The sequence below is a fragment of the Rhipicephalus microplus genome, chromosome X (genome assembly GCF_043290135.1).
Source record: "Rhipicephalus microplus isolate Deutch F79 chromosome X, USDA_Rmic, whole genome shotgun sequence".
Lineage (NCBI taxonomy): Eukaryota > Metazoa > Arthropoda > Arachnida > Ixodida > Ixodidae > Rhipicephalus > Rhipicephalus microplus.
This window is the reverse complement of record NC_134710.1, coordinates 138,846,776-138,867,064: the sequence shown is the minus strand read 5'-3', so window position 1 is coordinate 138,867,064 and position 20,289 is coordinate 138,846,776. Positions and strand designations below refer to the sequence as shown.

The 20,289-nt window shown below is 47.9% G+C and overlaps 1 protein-coding gene, 19 non-coding genes and 2 pseudogenes across 22 annotated transcripts in view; all 22 read left to right on the top strand.

Annotated features, from left to right (window-relative positions):
- LOC119188147 (uncharacterized) overlaps window positions 1–20,289 on the top strand; it is a 99,355-nt gene that overhangs the window by 5,237 nt on the left and 73,829 nt on the right. The gene's annotated exons all lie outside the window — the stretch shown is intronic.
- Window positions 529–647, top strand: LOC142777725 (5S ribosomal RNA). The gene has a single exon (XR_012888346.1). It is a non-coding gene; the product is annotated as a 5S ribosomal RNA (ribosomal RNA).
- LOC142777708 (5S ribosomal RNA) lies at window positions 4,508–4,626 on the top strand (annotated as a pseudogene).
- LOC142777540 (5S ribosomal RNA) lies at window positions 5,325–5,443 on the top strand. The gene has a single exon (XR_012888176.1). It is a non-coding gene; the product is annotated as a 5S ribosomal RNA (ribosomal RNA).
- Window positions 6,140–6,258, top strand: LOC142777539 (5S ribosomal RNA). The gene has a single exon (XR_012888175.1). It is a non-coding gene; the product is annotated as a 5S ribosomal RNA (ribosomal RNA).
- LOC142777625 (5S ribosomal RNA) lies at window positions 6,957–7,075 on the top strand. The gene has a single exon (XR_012888261.1). It is a non-coding gene; the product is annotated as a 5S ribosomal RNA (ribosomal RNA).
- On the top strand, window positions 7,776–7,894 carry LOC142777538 (5S ribosomal RNA). The gene has a single exon (XR_012888174.1). It is a non-coding gene; the product is annotated as a 5S ribosomal RNA (ribosomal RNA).
- On the top strand, window positions 8,593–8,710 carry LOC142777711 (5S ribosomal RNA; annotated as a pseudogene).
- On the top strand, window positions 9,406–9,524 carry LOC142777537 (5S ribosomal RNA). The gene has a single exon (XR_012888173.1). It is a non-coding gene; the product is annotated as a 5S ribosomal RNA (ribosomal RNA).
- On the top strand, window positions 10,225–10,343 carry LOC142777536 (5S ribosomal RNA). Its single transcript, XR_012888172.1, has one exon. It is a non-coding gene; the product is annotated as a 5S ribosomal RNA (ribosomal RNA).
- On the top strand, window positions 11,046–11,164 carry LOC142777514 (5S ribosomal RNA). Its single transcript, XR_012888150.1, has one exon. It is a non-coding gene; the product is annotated as a 5S ribosomal RNA (ribosomal RNA).
- LOC142777535 (5S ribosomal RNA) lies at window positions 11,863–11,981 on the top strand. Its single transcript, XR_012888171.1, has one exon. It is a non-coding gene; the product is annotated as a 5S ribosomal RNA (ribosomal RNA).
- On the top strand, window positions 12,678–12,796 carry LOC142777673 (5S ribosomal RNA). Its single transcript, XR_012888309.1, has one exon. It is a non-coding gene; the product is annotated as a 5S ribosomal RNA (ribosomal RNA).
- LOC142777534 (5S ribosomal RNA) lies at window positions 13,498–13,616 on the top strand. Its single transcript, XR_012888170.1, has one exon. It is a non-coding gene; the product is annotated as a 5S ribosomal RNA (ribosomal RNA).
- On the top strand, window positions 14,315–14,433 carry LOC142777533 (5S ribosomal RNA). Its single transcript, XR_012888169.1, has one exon. It is a non-coding gene; the product is annotated as a 5S ribosomal RNA (ribosomal RNA).
- Window positions 15,135–15,253, top strand: LOC142777532 (5S ribosomal RNA). Its single transcript, XR_012888168.1, has one exon. It is a non-coding gene; the product is annotated as a 5S ribosomal RNA (ribosomal RNA).
- On the top strand, window positions 15,956–16,074 carry LOC142777530 (5S ribosomal RNA). The gene has a single exon (XR_012888166.1). It is a non-coding gene; the product is annotated as a 5S ribosomal RNA (ribosomal RNA).
- On the top strand, window positions 16,773–16,891 carry LOC142777529 (5S ribosomal RNA). The gene has a single exon (XR_012888165.1). It is a non-coding gene; the product is annotated as a 5S ribosomal RNA (ribosomal RNA).
- On the top strand, window positions 17,588–17,706 carry LOC142777528 (5S ribosomal RNA). The gene has a single exon (XR_012888164.1). It is a non-coding gene; the product is annotated as a 5S ribosomal RNA (ribosomal RNA).
- LOC142777527 (5S ribosomal RNA) lies at window positions 18,405–18,523 on the top strand. Its single transcript, XR_012888163.1, has one exon. It is a non-coding gene; the product is annotated as a 5S ribosomal RNA (ribosomal RNA).
- On the top strand, window positions 19,222–19,340 carry LOC142777526 (5S ribosomal RNA). The gene has a single exon (XR_012888162.1). It is a non-coding gene; the product is annotated as a 5S ribosomal RNA (ribosomal RNA).
- Window positions 20,038–20,156, top strand: LOC142777525 (5S ribosomal RNA). Its single transcript, XR_012888161.1, has one exon. It is a non-coding gene; the product is annotated as a 5S ribosomal RNA (ribosomal RNA).

Below are 20,289 nucleotides of genomic sequence, written 5' to 3'. Positions count from 1 at the left end.
CACCCAGTGCGCGTGACATACTCTATTTTTTTTTCTCATCCTTCCTTTATCTTTTCTTTTATTTTTGTTCAAAGAAGGAACAGGGCGGGGGTGGGGGGGGGGGGGGCGTGACTTGCGGGTCAGCATCCGAGTGCCTTTGCCACGAGACCACCGTGGCAGGTTACAATAGCATTAATGGGCATTCCAATATTCCTGCTTTATGTCGGTCCCTCGTGTGCCACTCAGTTATAAAAGCCGACGCAACAGACGTTCGTTAAGTTACAGAAAATGACTTACGAGCATGGCCGGTGGCGGCGGCCCGCAATTGCACACAGAGCTGTGCGTGAACGTTGGTGCGCCCGTGCTGGTGCGCCCCAGCGAAGGAACAGTGCAAGCTCTCTGCCGGAGAACAACAGACATTATTGTCACGTACCTTCGAAGTTTTTTACCAGGATAATATAACACGCTGCATAAGCCGTTAACGGTAACTTGAAAAGATAGAAATCGCTTGCAGTTCGTTATAGATTGTGTTGTAAAATGTCGATTTTCGCCATCGGCCATACCATGCTGAATGCGCCGGTTCTCGTCCGATCACCGAAGCTAAGCAGCATTGGGCTCGGTCAGTACTTGGGAGGGAGACCACCTGGGAACACCAAGTGCTGATGGCACCTTCTTTTACTTTTCGAAATTTCTCTTTTTTATTGCAGAGAAGGAACGTAGGGAGAAGGAGAGAGTTGTTTAATTTTGCGACGTGTTTGGTTGCCCGTATCAATCGCGCACATGACCTTACGTATATAGGCAATCAAAATTTGATGCGTGCGCACATGTGTTTAAATGTTGCACCCAGTGCGCGTGACATACTCTATTTTTTTTTCTCATCCTTCCTTTATCTTTTCTTTTATTTTTGTTCAAAGAAGGAACAGGGCGGGGGTGGGGGGGGGGGGGGGGGCGTGACTTGCGGGTCAGCATCCGAGTGCCTTTGCCACGAGACCACCGTGGCAGGTTACAATAGCATTAATGGGCATTCCAATATTCCTGCTTTATGTCGGTCCCTCGTGTGCCACTCAGTTATAAAAGCCGACGCAACAGACGTTCGTTAAGTTACAGAAAATGACTTACGAGCATGGCCGGTGGCGGCGGCCCGCAATTGCACACAGAGCTGTGCGTGAACGTTGGTGCGCCCGTGCTGCTGCGCCCCAGCGAAGGAACAGAGCAAGCTCTCTGCCGGAGAACAACAGACATTATTGTCACGTACCTTCGAAGTTTTTTACCAGGATAATATAACACGCTGCATAAGCCGTTAACGGTAACTTGAAAAGATAGAAATCGCTTGCAGTTCGTTATAGATTGTGTTGTAAAATGTCGATTTTCGCCATCGGCCATACCATGCTGTATTTTTTGAACAACTGAAGCAGTATACCAAATGTAATAGGCTTCTAATCATTATTGGCGATTTCAACTGCGTCCTTTCAGCCAAAGACAAAACTAGCGAACGACCTTACAGGGATGCAAGTACGGCTGTCTTAAGCGATATGGTAAGAGAACATGGTTTGGAGGATGTGGCTGAATGTCTCGGTGGTGGCCGGACTATGCAGTACACCCACTTTCAGGCAGCCAGCCATGCCCGACTAGATAGGGCGTACGTGAGTGTAGAATTGGTACCGATTTGCAAGGCATACCGTGTTAACGCCGTTTCATTTAGTGACCACTGCTTGGTTAGCTTTGTAGTAGCTAGCACGAAAGAAATGAAAAGGGCCTTCGAGTGGCAACTATGGAAATTGAATTCGAATCTGCTGAGTGATGAAAAATTTATGGAGGAAGTAATGACGGAAGTTGAAAAAATGAAAGTTCGCAGTAAAAAGACGTTTAGAGAAAAATGGGAGAACTTCAAGCAGGTCGTTAAATTGAAGGCTTTGGAACGCTCGAGCGCTATAAGTAGAGAAAAAGGAGCAGAAGAAAAGCTCATGCGCAGAAACCTGGAAAAATTGCTCCTCGAAGAATGTAGAATGCCCGGCATGTTTCTTGAAGATATTCGCGCGTTGGAAAGTAAAATTGAGCGGTTCGATGTCGAAAGATACCGCGGTGCTATGGTTCGGGCAAGAGCCGAGCGACTGATAACGGCAGAAGCGCCGTCAAAAAGGGCGTTGGGCTCAGAAAAGTGGCATGCGCGTCGTAATCAGATAACAGAAATTGAACACGAGGGTGAGGTCAGCGATGTCGCAGATGTTATCGAGCGTGCTTTCTTTGAGCACTTCCATGGTTTATTCGCCGCCAGCTCAGTTGATGTCGATCGTTTTAAAAAAGATTTTTTACCGCTGATGCCGAAGCTCGACAATAATGCAAAAGAATTATTGGAGGAACCCATTTCGGAAGAGGAAGTTAACAGTGCTATTGAAAGTATGCATCCCGGGAAATCGCCTGGCCCTGATGGTCTGACTTCCGCCTTTTATAAATGTTTCAAGTTTGAAATAACACCAGTCTTAGCCGACGTTTATAATGAGGCATTCGAGCTGAAAATATTACCCCCGTCCTTTTCATCATCTCACACTGTTCTTATACCAAAATCGGAAGACCCCGTTGCACTGCGCAAAGTAAATTCTTACCGCCCAATCTGCCTCACTAATGGAGATTACAAGATATTCATGAAAATCCTAGCTAAAAGGTTGCAAACAGTCATTACGGAGCTCGTGGGGCCGCATCAGACGTGCGGCATTAAAGGTCGAACTATCCTCACGAATATACACGCAGCCCGGAGCATCCTCGAATGTTGCGACGCTATTGGTGCGCGAATCGCAATGCTGCAAATCGACCTCGAGAAAGCTTTTGACAGGGTGCCTCATGAAATTCTGCTGTGCATCCTAGATTATGTGAATTTAGGGAAAATAATCAAAGAGGGGGTTGTCATGGCGTACCGAGACTGCTCAACGCGGCTAATCGTTAACAAGGTGGTGGGGAAGCGCATCCCAGTCAAGCGTTCGGTCCGTCAGGGTTGTCCTCTCTCACCACTATTGTTTTGTTTGTACATAGAGTCCTTTTGTTTGAGTGTCATAAAGAATGACTGTGTTCGTGGGTTTAAGCTGCACGAGGTTGAAGTCCGACTGTTGGCTTATGCGGACGATATTGCCATTTTTTGCGCGGACTCTGACAGCATAGCAGATGCTGTCAAATGCGTTACTAACTTCTGTGTTGCAAGTGGCAGCGCTGTAAACTGGGGAAAATGCCTTGGCTTTTGGCACGGTGACTGGGCAGAAACCCCAGACAGTTTTGCCAGCATAAGGTTTGTTACGACACCGGTGAAATACTTGGGTGCCCCCCTCGAATGCTACAAAGACAGCGACTCGTACTGGAGGAGCCAAGTGGATAACCTGCGGGAAAGAGTGAACAAGTGGAATGGCTGGAATTGGTCTATGTTTTCTAAAGCCACAATTTGCAACATATTCTTAGTGAGTAAAATTTGGTATATCTTACAAGTCTTACATTGTTCAAGGGTAAACATCCAAAAATTTCACCGTGTGTTCGCTGTCTTTGTGTGGGAATCGTCTTGGGAAAGATCGAGTCGGACCAATTTATTTCTTCGAGTGCGAAATGGAGGACTCGGCTTGTCGCATTTGTTTTTAAGACAGGTAGTCAATCGATTTTGTTTCTTTAGAGATGTCGACAACCCATTCCTTCGCACTGTCTGTCAACTTCGCCTGGGGCAACACTTGCCTAACATGGTTGTATCAACGTGAAGCGTGCCTGGTGGTGTTTATGGCTTTCTCCGCGAAGTTGTACTTTCTTGTAGGTTTCTGTCAGTGCGGTTTTCACTTGAATACTTGAGTCAAGTCCGACGAAGAAAGTTGTACAAGGACCTACGTGATATGTTTTTACCAGTGCCTTTGTATCGGTCCCTTTACAATGTATGCCATGGCCACACTGTACTAAAGCGCGTCAAGGCGATGAAAATATCGCCAGGTGCTAAGAATTTCTTTTTTAAATTACATACCGGTACGCTGACCGTCAAAACCTGGATGGCTGCAAAGGGGTTTTACGTTCCTTGGGGCACGCATTGCATAATATGCAGAAAGGAGGAGACAATTGAGCATGTATTCATTGACTGCGGGGATGCTGTTTTTCTTTGGGACGTGCTCCAGCGCACGATCAAAAAAGATTTCCCCATTGATGCATATGGCATCCGCTATTTGCAAATACAAAGTGACGATGGTACCCCATATGATATGATAATGCTTTTGGCTCTTCATAGCATTTGGAAATCCAGGATGGCAGCCATGCACTTTGATGTAGATGCACGAGCACCCACCCAGTACTTCAAAGAGTATATAAGAAATTTTGTGGATGAACAAAAGTTGGAGGAATTCCCCCCAGAATGGTTGCCGCGCGTCGAATTACTATCGACGATAAAAACATTTTAACAGATGCGTGGCCACATCGTTTGAGCCACGGTTTTTACAATGTTTTGGATTGTGTTGTGTATCAGTTAATGTGTGTATTGTTTACGTGAGCCGAAAACAGGCAATAAAGAAAAAAAAAAATCGGCCATACCATGCTGAATGCGCCGGTTCTCGTCCGATCACCGAAGCTAAGCAGCATTGGGCTCGGTCAGTACTTGGGAGGGAGACCACCTGGGAACACCGAGTGCTGATGGCACCTTCTTTTACTTTTCGAAATTTCTCTTTTTTATTGCAGAGAAGGAACGTAGGGAGAAGGAGAGAGTTGTTTAATTTTGCGACGTGTTTGGTTGCCCGTATCAATCGCGCACATGACATTACGTATATAGGCAATCAAAATTTGATGCGTGCGCACATGTGTTTAAATGTTGCACCCAGTGCGCGTGACATACTCTATTTTTTTTTTCTCATCCTTCCTTTATCTTTTCTTTTATTTTTGTTCAAAGAAGGAACAGGGCGGGGGTGGGGGGGGGGGCGTGACTTGCGGGTCAGCATCCGAGTGCCTTTGCCACGAGACCACCGTGGCAGGTTACAATAGCATTAATGGGCATTCCAATATTCCTGCTTTATGTCGGTCCCTCGTGTGCCACTCAGTTATAAAAGCCGACGCAACAGACGTTCGTTAAGTTACAGAAAATGACTTACGAGCATGGCCGGTGGCGGCGGCCCGCAATTGCACACAGAGCTGTGCGTGAACGTTGGTGCGCCCGTGCTGGTGCGCCCCAGCGAAGGAACAGAGCAAGCTCTCTGCCGGAGAACAACAGACATTATTGTCACGTACCTTCGAAGTTTTTTACCAGGATAATATAACACGCTGCATAAGCCGTTAACGGTAACTTGAAAAGATAGAAATCGCTTGCAGTTCGTTATAGATTGTGTTGTAAAATGTCGATTTTCGCCATCGGCCATACCATGCTGAATGCGCCGGTTCTCGTCCGATCACCGAAGCTAAGCAGCATTGGGCTCGGTCAGTACTTGGGAGGGAGACCACCTGGGAACACCGAGTGCTGATGGCACCTTCTTTTACTTTTCGAAATTTCTCTTTTTTATTGCAGAGAAGGAACGTAGGGAGAAGGAGAGAGTTGTTTAATTTTGCGACGTGTTTGGTTGCCCGTATCAATCGCGCACATGACCTTACGTATATAGGCAATCAAAATTTGATGCGTGCGCGCATGTGTTTAAATGTTGCACCCAGTGCGCGTGACATACTCTATTTTTTTTTCTCATCCTTCCTTTATCTTTTCTTTTATTTTTGTTCAAAGAAGGAACAGGGCGGGGGTGGGGGGGGGGCGTGACTTGCGGGTCAGCATCCGAGTGCCTTTGCCACGAGACCACCGTGGCAGGTTACAATAGCATTAATGGGCATTCCAATATTCCTGCTTTATGTCGGTCCCTCGTGTGCCACTCAGTTATAAAAGCCGACGCAACAGACGTTCGTTAAGTTACAGAAAATGACTTACGAGCATGGCCGGTGGCGGCGGCCCGCAATTGCACACAGAGCTGTGCGTGAACGTTGGTGCGCCCGTGCTGGTGCGCCCCAGCGAAGGAACAGAGCAAGCTCTCTGCCGGAGAACAACAGACATTATTGTCACGTACCTTCGAAGTTTTTTACCAGGATAATATAACACGCTGCATAAGCCGTTAACGGTAACTTGAAAAGATAGAAATCGCTTGCAGTTCGTTATAGATTGTGTTGTAAAATGTCGATTTTCGCCATCGGCCATACCATGCTGAATGCGCCGGTTCTCGTCCGATCACCGAAGCTAAGCAGCATTGGGCTCGGTCAGTACTTGGGAGGGAGACCACCTGGGAACACCGAGTGCTGATGGCACCTTCTTTTACTTTTCGAAATTTCTCTTTTTTATTGCAGAGAAGGAACGTAGGGAGAAGGAGAGAGTTGTTTAATTTTGCGACGTGTTTGGTTGCCCGTATCAATCGCGCACATGACCTTATGTATATAGGCAATCAAAATTTGATGCGTGCGCACATGTGTTTAAATGTTGCACCCAGTGCGCGTGACATACTCTATTTTTTTTTCTCATCCTTCCTTTATCTTTTCTTTTATTTTTGTTCAAAGAAGGAACAGGGCGGGGGTGGGGGGGGGGGGCGTGACTTGCGGGTCAGCATCCGAGTGCCTTTGCCACGAGACCACCGTGGCAGGTTACAATAGCATTAATGGGCATTCCAATATTCCTGCTTTATGTCGGTCCCTCGTGTGCCACTCAGTTATAAAAGCCGACGCAACAGACGTTCGTTAAGTTACAGAAAATGACTTACGAGCATGGCCGGTGGCGGCGGCCCGCAATTGCACACAGAGCTGTGCGTGAACGTTGGTGCGCCCGTGCTGGTGCGCCCCAGCGAAGGAACAGAGCAAGCTCTCTGCCGGAGAACAACAGACATTATTGTCACGTACCTTCGAAGTTTTTTACCAGGATAATATAACACGCTGCATAAGCCGTTAACGGTAACTTGAAAAGATAGAAATCGCTTGCAGTTCGTTATAGATTGTGTTGTAAAATGTCGATTTTCGCCATCGGCCATACCATGCTGAATGCGCCGGTTCTCGTCCGATCACCGAAGCTAAGCAGCATTGGGCTCGGTCAGTACTTGGGAGGGAGACCACCTGGGAACACCAAGTGCTGATGGCACCTTCTTTTACTTTTCGAAATTTCTCTTTTTTATTGCAGAGAAGGAACGTAGGGAGAAGGAGAGAGTTGTTTAATTTTGCGACGTGTTTGGTTGCCCGTATCAATCGCGCACATGACCTTACGTATATAGGCAATCAAAATTTGATGCGTGCGCACATGTGTTTAAATGTTGCACCCAGTGCGCGTGACATACTCTATTTTTTTTTCTCATCCTTCCTTTATCTTTTCTTTTATTTTTGTTCAAAGAAGGAACAGGGCGGGGGTGGGGGGGGGGGGGGCGTGACTTGCGGGTCAGCATCCGAGTGCCTTTGCCACGAGACCACCGTGGCAGGTTACAATAGCATTAATGGGCATTCCAATATTCCTGCTTTATGTCGGTCCCTCGTGTGCCACTCAGTTATAAAAGCCGACGCAACAGACGTTCGTTAAGTTACAGAAAATGACTTACGAGCATGGCCGGTGGCGGCGGCCCGCAATTGCACACAGAGCTGTGCGTGAACGTTGGTGCGCCCGTGCTGGTGCGCCCCAGCGAAGGAACAGAGCAAGCTCTCTGCCGGAGAACAACAGACATTATTGTCACGTACCTTCGAAGTTTTTTACCAGGATAATATAACACGCTGCATAAGCCGTTAACGGTAACTTGAAAAGATAGAAATCGCTTGCAGTTCGTTATAGATTGTGTTGTAAAATGTCGATTTTCGCCATCGGCCATACCATGCTGAATGCGCCGGTTCTCGTCCGATCACCGAAGCTAAGCAGCATTGGGCTCGGTCAGTACTTGGGAGGGAGACCACCTGGGAACACCGAGTGCTGATGGCACCTTCTTTTACTTTTCGAAATTTCTCTTTTTTATTGCAGAGAAGGAACGTAGGGAGAAGGAGAGAGTTGTTTAATTTTGCGACGTGTTTGGTTGCCCGTATCAATCGCGCACATGACCTTACGTATATAGGCAATCAAAATTTGATGCGTGCGCACATGTGTTTAAATGTTGCACCCAGTGCGCGTGACATACTCTATTTTTTTTCTCATCCTTCCTTTATCTTTTCTTTTATTTTTGTTCAAAGAAGGAACAGGGCGGGGGTGGGGGGGGGGGGGCGTGACTTGCGGGTCAGCATCCGAGTGCCTTTGCCACGAGACCACCGTGGCAGGTTACAATAGCATTAATGGGCATTCCAATATTCCTGCTTTATGTCGGTCCCTCGTGTGCCACTCAGTTATAAAAGCCGACGCAACAGACGTTCGTTAAGTTACAGAAAATGACTTACGAGCATGGCCGGTGGCGGCGGCCCGCAATTGCACACAGAGCTGTGCGTGAACGTTGGTGCGCCCGTGCTGGTGCGCCCCAGCGAAGGAACAGAGCAAGCTCTCTGCCGGAGAACAACAGACATTATTGTCACGTACCTTCGAAGTTTTTTACCAGGATAATATAACACGCTGCATAAGCCGTTAACGGTAACTTGAAAAGATAGAAATCGCTTGCAGTTCGTTATAGATTGTGTTGTAAAATGTCGATTTTCGCCATCGGCCATACCATGCTGAATGCGCCGGTTCTCGTCCGATCACCGAAGCTAAGAGCATTGGGCTCGGTCAGTACTTGGGAGGGAGACCACCTGGGAACACCGAGTGCTGATGGCACCTTCTTTTACTTTTCGAAATTTCTCTTTTTTATTGCAGAGAAGGAACGTAGGGAGAAGGAGAGAGTTGTTTAATTTTGCGACGTGTTTGGTTGCCCGTATCAATCGCGCACATGACCTTACGTATATAGGCAATCAAAATTTGATGCGTGCGCACATGTGTTTAAATGTTGCACCCAGTGCGCGTGACATACTCTATTTTTTTTTCTCATCCTTCCTTTATCTTTTCTTTTATTTTTGTTCAAAGAAGGAACAGGGCGGGGGGGGGGGGGGGGCGTGACTTGCGGGTCAGCATCCGAGTGCCTTTGCCACGAGACCACCGTGGCAGGTTACAATAGCATTAATGGGCATTCCAATATTCCTGCTTTATGTCGGTCCCTCGTGTGCCACTCAGTTATAAAAGCCGACGCAACAGACGTTCGTTAAGTTACAGAAAATGACTTACGAGCATGGCCGGTGGCGGCGGCCCGCAATTGCACACAGAGCTGTGCGTGAACGTTGGTGCGCCCGTGCTGGTGCGCCCCAGCGAAGGAACAGAGCAAGCTCTCTGCCGGAGAACAACAGACATTATTGTCACGTACCTTCGAAGTTTTTTACCAGGATAATATAACACGCTGAAAAGCCGTTAACGGTAACTTGAAAAGATAGAAATCGCTTGCAGTTCGTTATAGATTGTGTTGTAAAATGTCGATTTTCGCCATCGGCCATACCATGCTGAATGCGCCGGTTCTCGTCCGATCACCGAAGCTAAGCAGCATTGGGCTCGGTCAGTACTTGGGAGGGAGACCACCTGGGAACACCGAGTGCTGATGGCACCTTCTTTTACTTTTCGAAATTTCTCTTTTTTATTGCAGAGAAGGAACGTAGGGAGAAGGAGAGAGTTGTTTAATTTTGCGACGTGTTTGGTTGCCCGTATCAATCGCGCACATGACCTTACGTATATAGGCAATCAAAATTTGATGCGTGCGCACATGTGTTTAAATGTTGCACCCAGTGCGCGTGACATACTCTATTTTTTTTTCTCATCCTTCCTTTATCTTTTCTTTTATTTTTGTTCAAAGAAGGAACAGGGCGGGGGTGGGGGGGGGGGGGGCGTGACTTGCGGGTCAGCATCCGAGTGCCTTTGCCACGAGACCACCGTGGCAGGTTACAATAGCATTAATGGGCATTCCAATATTCCTGCTTTATGTCGGTCCCTCGTGTGCCACTCAGTTATAAAAGCCGACGCAACAGACGTTCGTTAAGTTACAGAAAATGACTTACGAGCATGGCCGGTGGCGGCGGCCCGCAATTGCACACAGAGCTGTGCGTGAACGTTGGTGCGCCCGTGCTGGTGCGCCCCAGCGAAGGAACAGAGCAAGCTCTCTGCCGGAGAACAACAGACATTATTGTCACGTACCTTCGAAGTTTTTTACCAGGATAATATAACACGCTGCATAAGCCGTTAACGGTAACTTGAAAAGATAGAAATCGCTTGCAGTTCGTTATAGATTGTGTTGTAAAATGTCGATTTTCGCCATCGGCCATACCATGCTGAATGCGCCGGTTCTCGTCCGATCACCGAAGCTAAGCAGCATTGGGCTCGGTCAGTACTTGGGAGGGAGACCACCTGGGAACACCGAGTGCTGATGGCACCTTCTTTTACTTTTCGAAATTTCTCTTTTTTATTGCAGAGAAGGAACGTAGGGAGAAGGAGAGAGTTGTTTAATTTTGCGACGTGTTTGGTTGCCCGTATCAATCGCGCACATGACCTTACGTATATAGGCAATCAAAATTTGATGCGTGCGCACATGTGTTTAAATGTTGCACCCAGTGCGCGTGACATACTCTATTTTTTTTTCTCATCCTTCCTTTATCTTTTCTTTTATTTTTGTTCAAAGAAGGAACAGGGCGGGGGTGGGGGGGGGGGGGGGGCGTGACTTGCGGGTCAGCATCCGAGTGCCTTTGCCACGAGACCACCGTGGCAGGTTACAATAGCATTAATGGGCATTCCAATATTCCTGCTTTATGTCGGTCCCTCGTGTGCCACTCAGTTATAAAAGCCGACGCAACAGACGTTCGTTAAGTTACAGAAAATGACTTACGAGCATGGCCGGTGGCGGCGGCCCGCAATTGCACACAGAGCTGTGCGTGAACGTTGGTGCGCCCGTGCTGGTGCGCCCCAGCGAAGGAACAGAGCAAGCTCTCTGCCGGAGAACAACAGACATTATTGTCACGTACCTTCGAAGTTTTTTACCAGGATAATATAACACGCTGCATAAGCCGTTAACGGTAACTTGAAAAGATAGAAATCGCTTGCAGTTCGTTATAGATTGTGTTGTAAAATGTCGATTTTCGCCATCGGCCATACCATGCTGAATGCGCCGGTTCTCGTCCGATCACCGAAGCTAAGCAGCATTGGGCTCGGTCAGTACTTGGGAGGGAGACCACCTGGGAACACCAAGTGCTGATGGCACCTTCTTTTACTTTTCGAAATTTCTCTTTTTTATTGCAGAGAAGGAACGTAGGGAGAAGGAGAGAGTTGTTTAATTTTGCGACGTGTTTGGTTGCCCGTATCAATCGCGCACATGACCTTACGTATATAGGCAATCAAAATTTGATGCGTGCGCACATGTGTTTAAATGTTGCACCCAGTGCGCGTGACATACTCTATTTTTTTTTCTCATCCTTCCTTTATTTTTTCTTTTATTTTTGTTCAAAGAAGGAACAGGGCGGGGGTGGGGGGGGGGGGCGTGACTTGCGGGTCAGCATCTGAGTGCCTTTGCCACGAGACCACCGTGGCAGGTTACAATAGCATTAATGGGCATTCCAATATTCCTGCTTTATGTCGGTCCCTCGTGTGCCACTCAGTTATAAAAGCCGACGCAACAGACGTTCGTTAAGTTACAGAAAATGACTTACGAGCATGGCCGGTGGCGGCGGCCCGCAATTGCACACAGAGCTGTGCGTGAACGTTGGTGCGCCCGTGCTGGTGCGCCCCAGCGAAGGAACAGAGCAAGCTCTCTGCCGGAGAACAACAGACATTATTGTCACGTACCTTCGAAGTTTTTTACCAGGATAATATAACACGCTGCATAAGCCGTTAACGGTAACTTGAAAAGATAGAAATCGCTTGCAGTTCGTTATAGATTGTGTTGTAAAATGTCGATTTTCGCCATCGGCCATACCATGCTGAATGCGCCGGTTCTCGTCCGATCACCGAAGCTAAGCAGCATTGGGCTCGGTCAGTACTTGGGAGGGAGACCACCTGGGAACACCGAGTGCTGATGGCACCTTCTTTTACTTTTCGAAATTTCTCTTTTTTATTGCAGAGAAGGAACGTAGGGAGAAGGAGAGAGTTGTTTAATTTTGCGACGTGTTTGGTTGCCCGTATCAATCGCGCACATGACCTTATGTATATAGGCAATCAAAATTTGATGCGTGCGCACATGTGTTTAAATGTTGCACCCAGTGCGCGTGACATACTCTATTTTTTTTTCTCATCCTTCCTTTATCTTTTCTTTTATTTTTGTTCAAAGAAGGAACAGGGCGGGGGTGGGGGGGGGGCGTGACTTGCGGGTCAGCATCCGAGTGCCTTTGCCACGAGACCACCGTGGCAGGTTACAATAGCATTAATGGGCATTCCAATATTCCTGCTTTATGTCGGTCCCTCGTGTGCCACTCAGTTATAAAAGCCGACGCAACAGACGTTCGTTAAGTTACAGAAAATGACTTACGAGCATGGCCGGTGGCGGCGGCCCGCAATTGCACACAGAGCTGTGCGTGAACGTTGGTGCGCCCGTGCTGGTGCGCCCCAGCGAAGGAACAGAGCAAGCTCTCTGCCGGAGAACAACAGACATTATTGTCACGTACCTTCGAAGTTTTTTACCAGGATAATATAACACGCTGCATAAGCCGTTAACGGTAACTTGAAAAGATAGAAATCGCTTGCAGTTCGTTATAGATTGTGTTGTAAAATGTCGATTTTCGCCATCGGCCATACCATGCTGAATGCGCCGGTTCTCGTCCGATCACCGAAGCTAAGCAGCATTGGGCTCGGTCAGTTCTTGGGAGGGAGACCACCTGGGAACACCGAGTGCTGATGGCACCTTCTTTTACTTTTCGAAATTTCTCTTTTTTATTGCAGAGAAGGAACGTAGGGAGAAGGAGAGAGTTGTTTAATTTTGCGACGTGTTTGGTTGCCCGTATCAATCGCGCACATGACCTTACGTATATAGGCAATCAAAATTTGATGCGTGCGCACATGTGTTTAAATGTTGCACCCAGTGCGCGTGACATACTCTATTTTTTTTTCTCATCCTTCCTTTATCTTTTCTTTTATTTTTGTTCAAAGAAGGAACAGGGCGGGGGTGGGGGGGGGGGGGGGCGTGACTTGCGGGTCAGCATCCGAGTGCCTTTGCCACGAGACCACCGTGGCAGGTTACAATAGCATTAATGGGCATTCCAATATTCCTGCTTTATGTCGGTCCCTCGTGTGCCACTCAGTTATAAAAGCCGACGCAACAGACGTTCGTTAAGTTACAGAAAATGACTTACGAGCATGGCCGGTGGCGGCGGCCCGCAATTGCACACAGAGCTGTGCGTGAACGTTGGTGCGCCCGTGCTGGTGCGCCCCAGCGAAGGAACAGAGCAAGCTCTCTGCCGGAGAACAACAGACATTATTGTCACGTACCTTCGAAGTTTTTTACCAGGATAATATAACACGCTGCATAAGCCGTTAACGGTAACTTGAAAAGATAGAAATCGCTTGCAGTTCGTTATAGATTGTGTTGTAAAATGTCGATTTTCGCCATCGGCCATACCATGCTGAATGCGCCGGTTCTCGTCCGATCACCGAAGCTAAGCAGCATTGGGCTCGGTCAGTACTTGGGAGGGAGACCACCTGGGAACACCGAGTGCTGATGGCACCTTCTTTTACTTTTCGAAATTTCTCTTTTTTATTGCAAAGAAGGAACGTAGGGAGAAGGAGAGAGTTGTTTAATTTTGCGACGTGTTTGGTTGCCCGTATCAATCGCGCACATGACCTTACGTATATAGGCAATCAAAATTTGATGCGTGCGCACATGTGTTTAAATGTTGCACCCAGTGCGCGTGACATACTCTATTTTTTTTTCTCATCCTTCCTTTATCTTTTCTTTTATTTTTGTTCAAAGAAGGAACAGGGCGGGGGTGGGGGGGGGGGGCGTGACTTGCGGGTCAGCATCCGAGTGCCTTTGCCACGAGACCACCGTGGCAGGTTACAATAGCATTAATGGGCATTCCAATATTCCTGCTTTATGTCGGTCCCTCGTGTGCCACTCAGTTATAAAAGCCGACGCAACAGACGTTCGTTAAGTTACAGAAAATGACTTACGAGCATGGCCGGTGGCGGCGGCCCGCAATTGCACACAGAGCTGTGCGTGAACGTTGGTGCGCCCGTGCTGGTGCGCCCCAGCGAAGGAACAGAGCAAGCTCTCTGCCGGAGAACAACAGACATTATTGTCACGTACCTTCGAAGTTTTTTACCAGGATAATATAACACGCTGCATAAGCCGTTAACGGTAACTTGAAAAGATAGAAATCGCTTGCAGTTCGTTATAGATTGTGTTGTAAAATGTCGATTTTCGCCATCGGCCATACCATGCTGAATGCGCCGGTTCTCGTCCGATCACCGAAGCTAAGCAGCATTGGGCTCGGTCAGTACTTGGGAGGGAGACCACCTGGGAACACCGAGTGCTGATGGCACCTTCTTTTACTTTTCGAAATTTCTCTTTTTTATTGCAGAGAAGGAACGTAGGGAGAAGGAGAGAGTTGTTTAATTTTGCGACGTGTTTGGTTGCCCGTATCAATCGCGCACATGACCTTACGTATATAGGCAATCAAAATTTGATGCGTGCGCACATGTGTTTAAATGTTGCACCCAGTGCGCGTGACATACTCTATTTTTTTTTCTCATCCTTCCTTTATCTTTTCTTTTATTTTTGTTCAAAGAAGGAACAGGGCGGGGGTGGGGGGGGGGGGGGGCGTGACTTGCGGGTCAGCATCCGAGTGCCTTTGCCACGAGACCACCGTGGCAGGTTACAATAGCATTAATGGGCATTCCAATATTCCTGCTTTATGTCGGTCCCTCGTGTGCCACTCAGTTATAAAAGCCGACGCAACAGACGTTCGTTAAGTTACAGAAAATGACTTACGAGCATGGCCGGTGGCGGCGGCCCGCAATTGCACACAGAGCTGTGCGTGAACGTTGGTGCGCCCGTGCTGGTGCGCCCCAGCGAAGGAACAGAGCAAGCTCTCTGCCGGAGAACAACAGACATTATTGTCACGTACCTTCGAAGTTTTTTACCAGGATAATATAACACGCTGCATAAGCCGTTAACGGTAACTTGAAAAGATAGAAATCGCTTGCAGTTCGTTATAGATTGTGTTGTAAAATGTCGATTTTCGCCATCGGCCATACCATGCTGAATGCGCCGGTTCTCGTCCGATCACCGAAGCTAAGCAGCATTGGGCTCGGTCAGTACTTGGGAGGGAGACCACCTGGGAACACCGAGTGCTGATGGCACCTTCTTTTACTTTTCGAAATTTCTCTTTTTATTGCAGAGAAGGAACGTAGGGAGAAGGAGAGAGTTGTTTAATTTTGCGACGTGTTTGGTTGCCCGTATCAATCGCGCACATGACCTTACGTATATAGGCAATCAAAATTTGATGCGTGCGCACATGTGTTTAAATGTTGCACCCAGTGCGCGTGACATACTCTATTTTTTTTTCTCATCCTTCCTTTATCTTTTCTTTTATTTTTGTTCAAAGAAGGAACAGGGCGGGGGTGGGGGGGGGGGGGGGGGCGTGACTTGCGGGTCAGCATCCGAGTGCCTTTGCCACGAGACCACCGTGGCAGGTTACAATAGCATTAATGGGCATTCCAATATTCCTGCTTTATGTCGGTCCCTCGTGTGCCACTCAGTTATAAAAGCCGACGCAACAGACGTTCGTTAAGTTACAGAAAATGACTTACGAGCATGGCCGGTGGCGGCGGCCCGCAATTGCACACAGAGCTGTGCGTGAACGTTGGTGCGCCCGTGCTGGTGCGCCCCAGCGAAGGAACAGAGCAAGCTCTCTGCCGGAGAACAACAGACATTATTGTCACGTACCTTCGAAGTTTTTTACCAGGATAATATAACACGCTGCATAAGCCGTTAACGGTAACTTGAAAAGATAGAAATCGCTTGCAGTTCGTTATAGATTGTGTTGTAAAATGTCGATTTTCGCCATCGGCCATACCATGCTGAATGCGCCGGTTCTCGTCCGATCACCGAAGCTAAGCAGCATTGGGCTCGGTCAGTACTTGGGAGGGAGACCACCTGGGAACACCGAGTGCTGATGGCACCTTCTTTTACTTTTCGAAATTTCTCTTTTTTATTGCAGAGAAGGAACGTAGGGAGAAGGAGAGAGTTGTTTAATTTTGCGACGTGTTTGGTTGCCCGTATCAATCGCGCACATGACCTTATGTATATAGGCAATCAAAATTTGATGCGTGCGCACATGTGTTTAAATGTTGCACCCAGTGCGCGTGACATACTCTATTTTTTTTTCTCATCCATCCTTTATCTTTTCTTTTATTTTTGTTCAAAGAAGGAACAGGGCGGGGGTGGGGGGGGGGGGCGTGACTTGCGGGTCAGCATCCGAGTGCCTTTGCCACGAGACCACCGTGGCAGGTTACAATAGCATTAATGGGCATTCCAATATTCCTGCTTTATGTCGGTCCCTCGTGTGCCACTCAGTTATAAAAGCCGACGCAACAGACGTTCGTTAAGTTACAGAAAATGACTTACGAGCATGGCCGGTGGCGGCGGCCCGCAATTGCACACAGAGCTGTGCGTGAACGTTGGTGCGCCCGTGCTGGTGCGCCCCAGCGAAGGAACAGAGCAAGCTCTCTGCCGGAGAACAACAGACATTATTGTCACGTACCTTCGAAGTTTTTTACCAGGATAATATAACACGCTGCATAAGCCGTTAACGGTAACTTGAAAAGATAGAAATCGCTTGCAGTTCGTTATAGATTGTGTTGTAAAATGTCGATTTTCGCCATCGGCCATACCATGCTGAATGCGCCGGTTCTCGTCCGATCACCGAAGCTAAGCAGCATTGGGCTCGGTCAGTACTTGGGAGGGAGACCACCTGGGAACACCGAGTGCTGATGGCACCTTCTTTTACTTTTCGAAATTTCTCTTTTTTATTGCAGAGAAGGAACGTAGGGAGAAGGAGAGAGTTGTTTAATTTTGCGACGTGTTTGGTTGCTCGTATCAATCGCGCACATGACCTTACGTATATAGGCAATCAAAATTTGATGCGTGCGCACATGTGTTTAAATGTTGCACCCAGTGCGCGTGACATACTCTATTTTTTTTTCTCATCCTTCCTTTATTTTTTCTTTTATTTTTGTTCAAAGAAGGAACAGGGCGGGGGTGGGGGGGGGGCGTGACTTGCGGGTCAGCATCCGAGTGCCTTTGCCACGAGACCACCGTGGCAGGTTACAATAGCATTAATGGGCATTCCAATATTCCTGCTTTATGTCGGTCCCTCGTGTGCCACTCAGTTATAAAAGCCGACGCAACAGACGTTCGTTAAGTTACAGAAAATGACTTACGAGCATGGCCGGTGGCGGCGGCCCGCAATTGCACACAGAGCTGTGCGTGAACGTTGGTGCGCCCGTGCTGGTGCGCCCCAGCGAAGGAACAGAGCAAGCTCTCTGCCGGAGAACAACAGACATTATTGTCACGTACCTTCGAAGTTTTTTACCAGGATAATATAACACGCTGCATAAGCCGTTAACGGTAACTTGAAAAGATAGAAATCGCTTGCAGTTCGTTATAGATTGTGTTGTAAAATGTCGATTTTCGCCATCGGCCATACCATGCTGAATGCGCCGGTTCTCGTCCGATCACCGAAGCTAAGCAGCATTGGGCTCGGTCAGTACTTGGGAGGGAGACCACCTGGGAACACCGAGTGCTGATGGCACCTTCTTTTACTTTTCGAAATTTCTCTTTTTTATTGCAGAGAAGGAACGTAGGGAGAAGGAGAGAGTTGTTTAATTTTGCGACGTGTTTGGTTGCCCGTATCAATCGCGCACATGACCTTACGTATATAGGCAATCAAAATTTGATGCGTGCGCACATGTGTTTAAATGTTGCACCCAGTGCGCGTGACATACTCTATTTTTTTTTCTCATCCTTCCTTTATCTTTTCTTTTATTTTTGTTCAAAGAAGGAACAGGGCGGGGGTGGGGGGGGGGGGCGTGACTTGCGGGTCAGCATCCGAGTGCCTTTGCCACGAGACCACCGTGGCAGGTTACAATAGCATTAATGGGCATTCCAATATTCCTTCTTTATGTCGGTCCCTCGTGTGCCACTCAGTTATAAAAGCCGACGCAACAGACGTTCGTTAAGTTACAGAAAATGACTTACGAGCATGGCCGGTGGCGGCGGCCCGCAATTGCACACAGAGCTGTGCGTGAACGTTGGTGCGCCCGTGCTGGTGCGCCCCAGCGAAGGAACAGAGCAAGCTCTCTGCCGGAGAACAACAGACATTATTGTCACGTACCTTCGAAGTTTTTTACCAGGATAATATAACACGCTGCATAAGCCGTTAACGGTAACTTGAAAAGATAGAAATCGCTTGCAGTTCGTTATAGATTGTGTTGTAAAATGTCGTTTTTCGCCATCGGCCATACCATGCTGAATGCGCCGGTTCTCGTCCGATCACCGAAGCTAAGCAGCATTGGGCTCGGTCAGTACTTGGGAGGGAGACCACCTGGGAACACCGAGTGCTGATGGCACCTTCTTTTACTTTTCGAAATTTCTCTTTTTTATTGCAGAGAAGGAACGTAGGGAGAAGGAGAGAGTTGTTTAATTTTGCGACGTGTTTGGTTGCCCGTATCAATCGCGCACATGACCTTACGTATATAGGCAATCAAAATTTGATGCGTGCGCACATGTGTTTAAATGTTGCACCCAGTGCGCGTGACATACTCTATTTTTTTTTCTCATCCTTCCTTTATCTTTTCTTTTATTTTTGTTCAAAGAAGGAACAGGGCGGGGGTGGGGGGGGGGGGCGTGACTTGCGGGTCAGCATCCGAGTGCCTTTGCCACGAGACCACCGTGGCAGGTTACAATAGCATTAATGGGCATTCCAATATTCCTGCTTTATGTCGGTCCCTCGTGTGCCACTCAGTTATAAAAGCCGACGCAACAGACGTTCGTTAAGTTACAGAAAATGACTTACGAGCATGGCCGGTGGCGGCGGCCCGCAATTGCACACAGAGCTGTGCGTGAACGTTGGTGCGCCCGTGCTGGTGCGCCCCAGCGAAGGAACAGAGCAAGCTCTCTGCCGGAGAACAACAGACATTATTGTCACGTACCTTCGAAGTTTTTTACCAGGATAATATAACACGCTGCATAAGCCGTTAACGGTAACTTGAAAAGATAGAAATCGCTTGCAGTTCGTTATAGATTGTGTTGTAAAATGTCGATTTTCGCCATCGGCCATACCATGCTGAATGCGCCGGTTCTCGTCCGATCACCGAAGCTAAGCAGCATTGGGCTCGGTCAGTACTTGGGAGGGAGACCACCTGGGAACACCGAGTGCTGATGGCACCTTCTTTTACTTTTCGAAATTTCTCTTTTTTATTGCAGAGAAGGAACGTAGGGAGAAGGAGAGAGTTGTTTAATTTTGCGACGTGTTTGGTTGCCCGTATCAATCGCGCACATGACCTTACGTATATAGGCAATCAAAATTTGATGCGTGCGCACATGTGTTTAAATGTTGCACCCAGTGCGCGTGACATACTCTATTTTTTTTTCTCATCCTTCCTTTATCTTTTCTTTTATTTTTGTTCAAAGAAGGAACAGGGCGGGGGTGGGGGGGAGGGCGTGACTTGCGGGTCAGCATCCGAGTGCCTTTGCCACGAGACCACCGTGGCAGGTTACAATAGCATTAATGGGCATTCCAATATTCCTGCTTTATGTCGGTCCCTCGTGTGCCACTCAGTTATAAAAGCCGACGCAACAGACGTTCGTTAAGTTACAGAAAATTACTTACGAGCATGGCCGGTGGCGGCGGCCCGCAATTGCACACAGAGCTGTGCGTGAACGTTGGTGCGCCCGTGCTGGTGCGCCCCAGCGAAGGAACAGAGCAAGCTCTCTGCCGGAGAACAACAGACATTATTGTCACGTACCTTCGAAGTTTTTTACCAGGATAATATAACACGCTGCATAAGCCGTTAACGGTAACTTGAAAAGATAGAAATCGCTTGCAGTTCGTTATAGATTGCGTTGTAAAATGTCGATTTTCGCCATCGGCCATACCATGCTGAATGCGCCGGTTCTCGTCCGATCACCGAAGCTAAGCAGCATTGGGCTCGGTCAGTACTTGGGAGGGAGACCACCTGGGAACACCGAGTGCTGATGGCACCTTCTTTTACTTTTCGAAATTTCTCTTTTTTATTGCAGAGAAGGAACGTAGGGAGAAGGAGAGAGTTGTTTAATTTTGCGACGTGTTTGGTTGCCCGTATCAATCGCGCACATGACCTTACGTATATAGGCA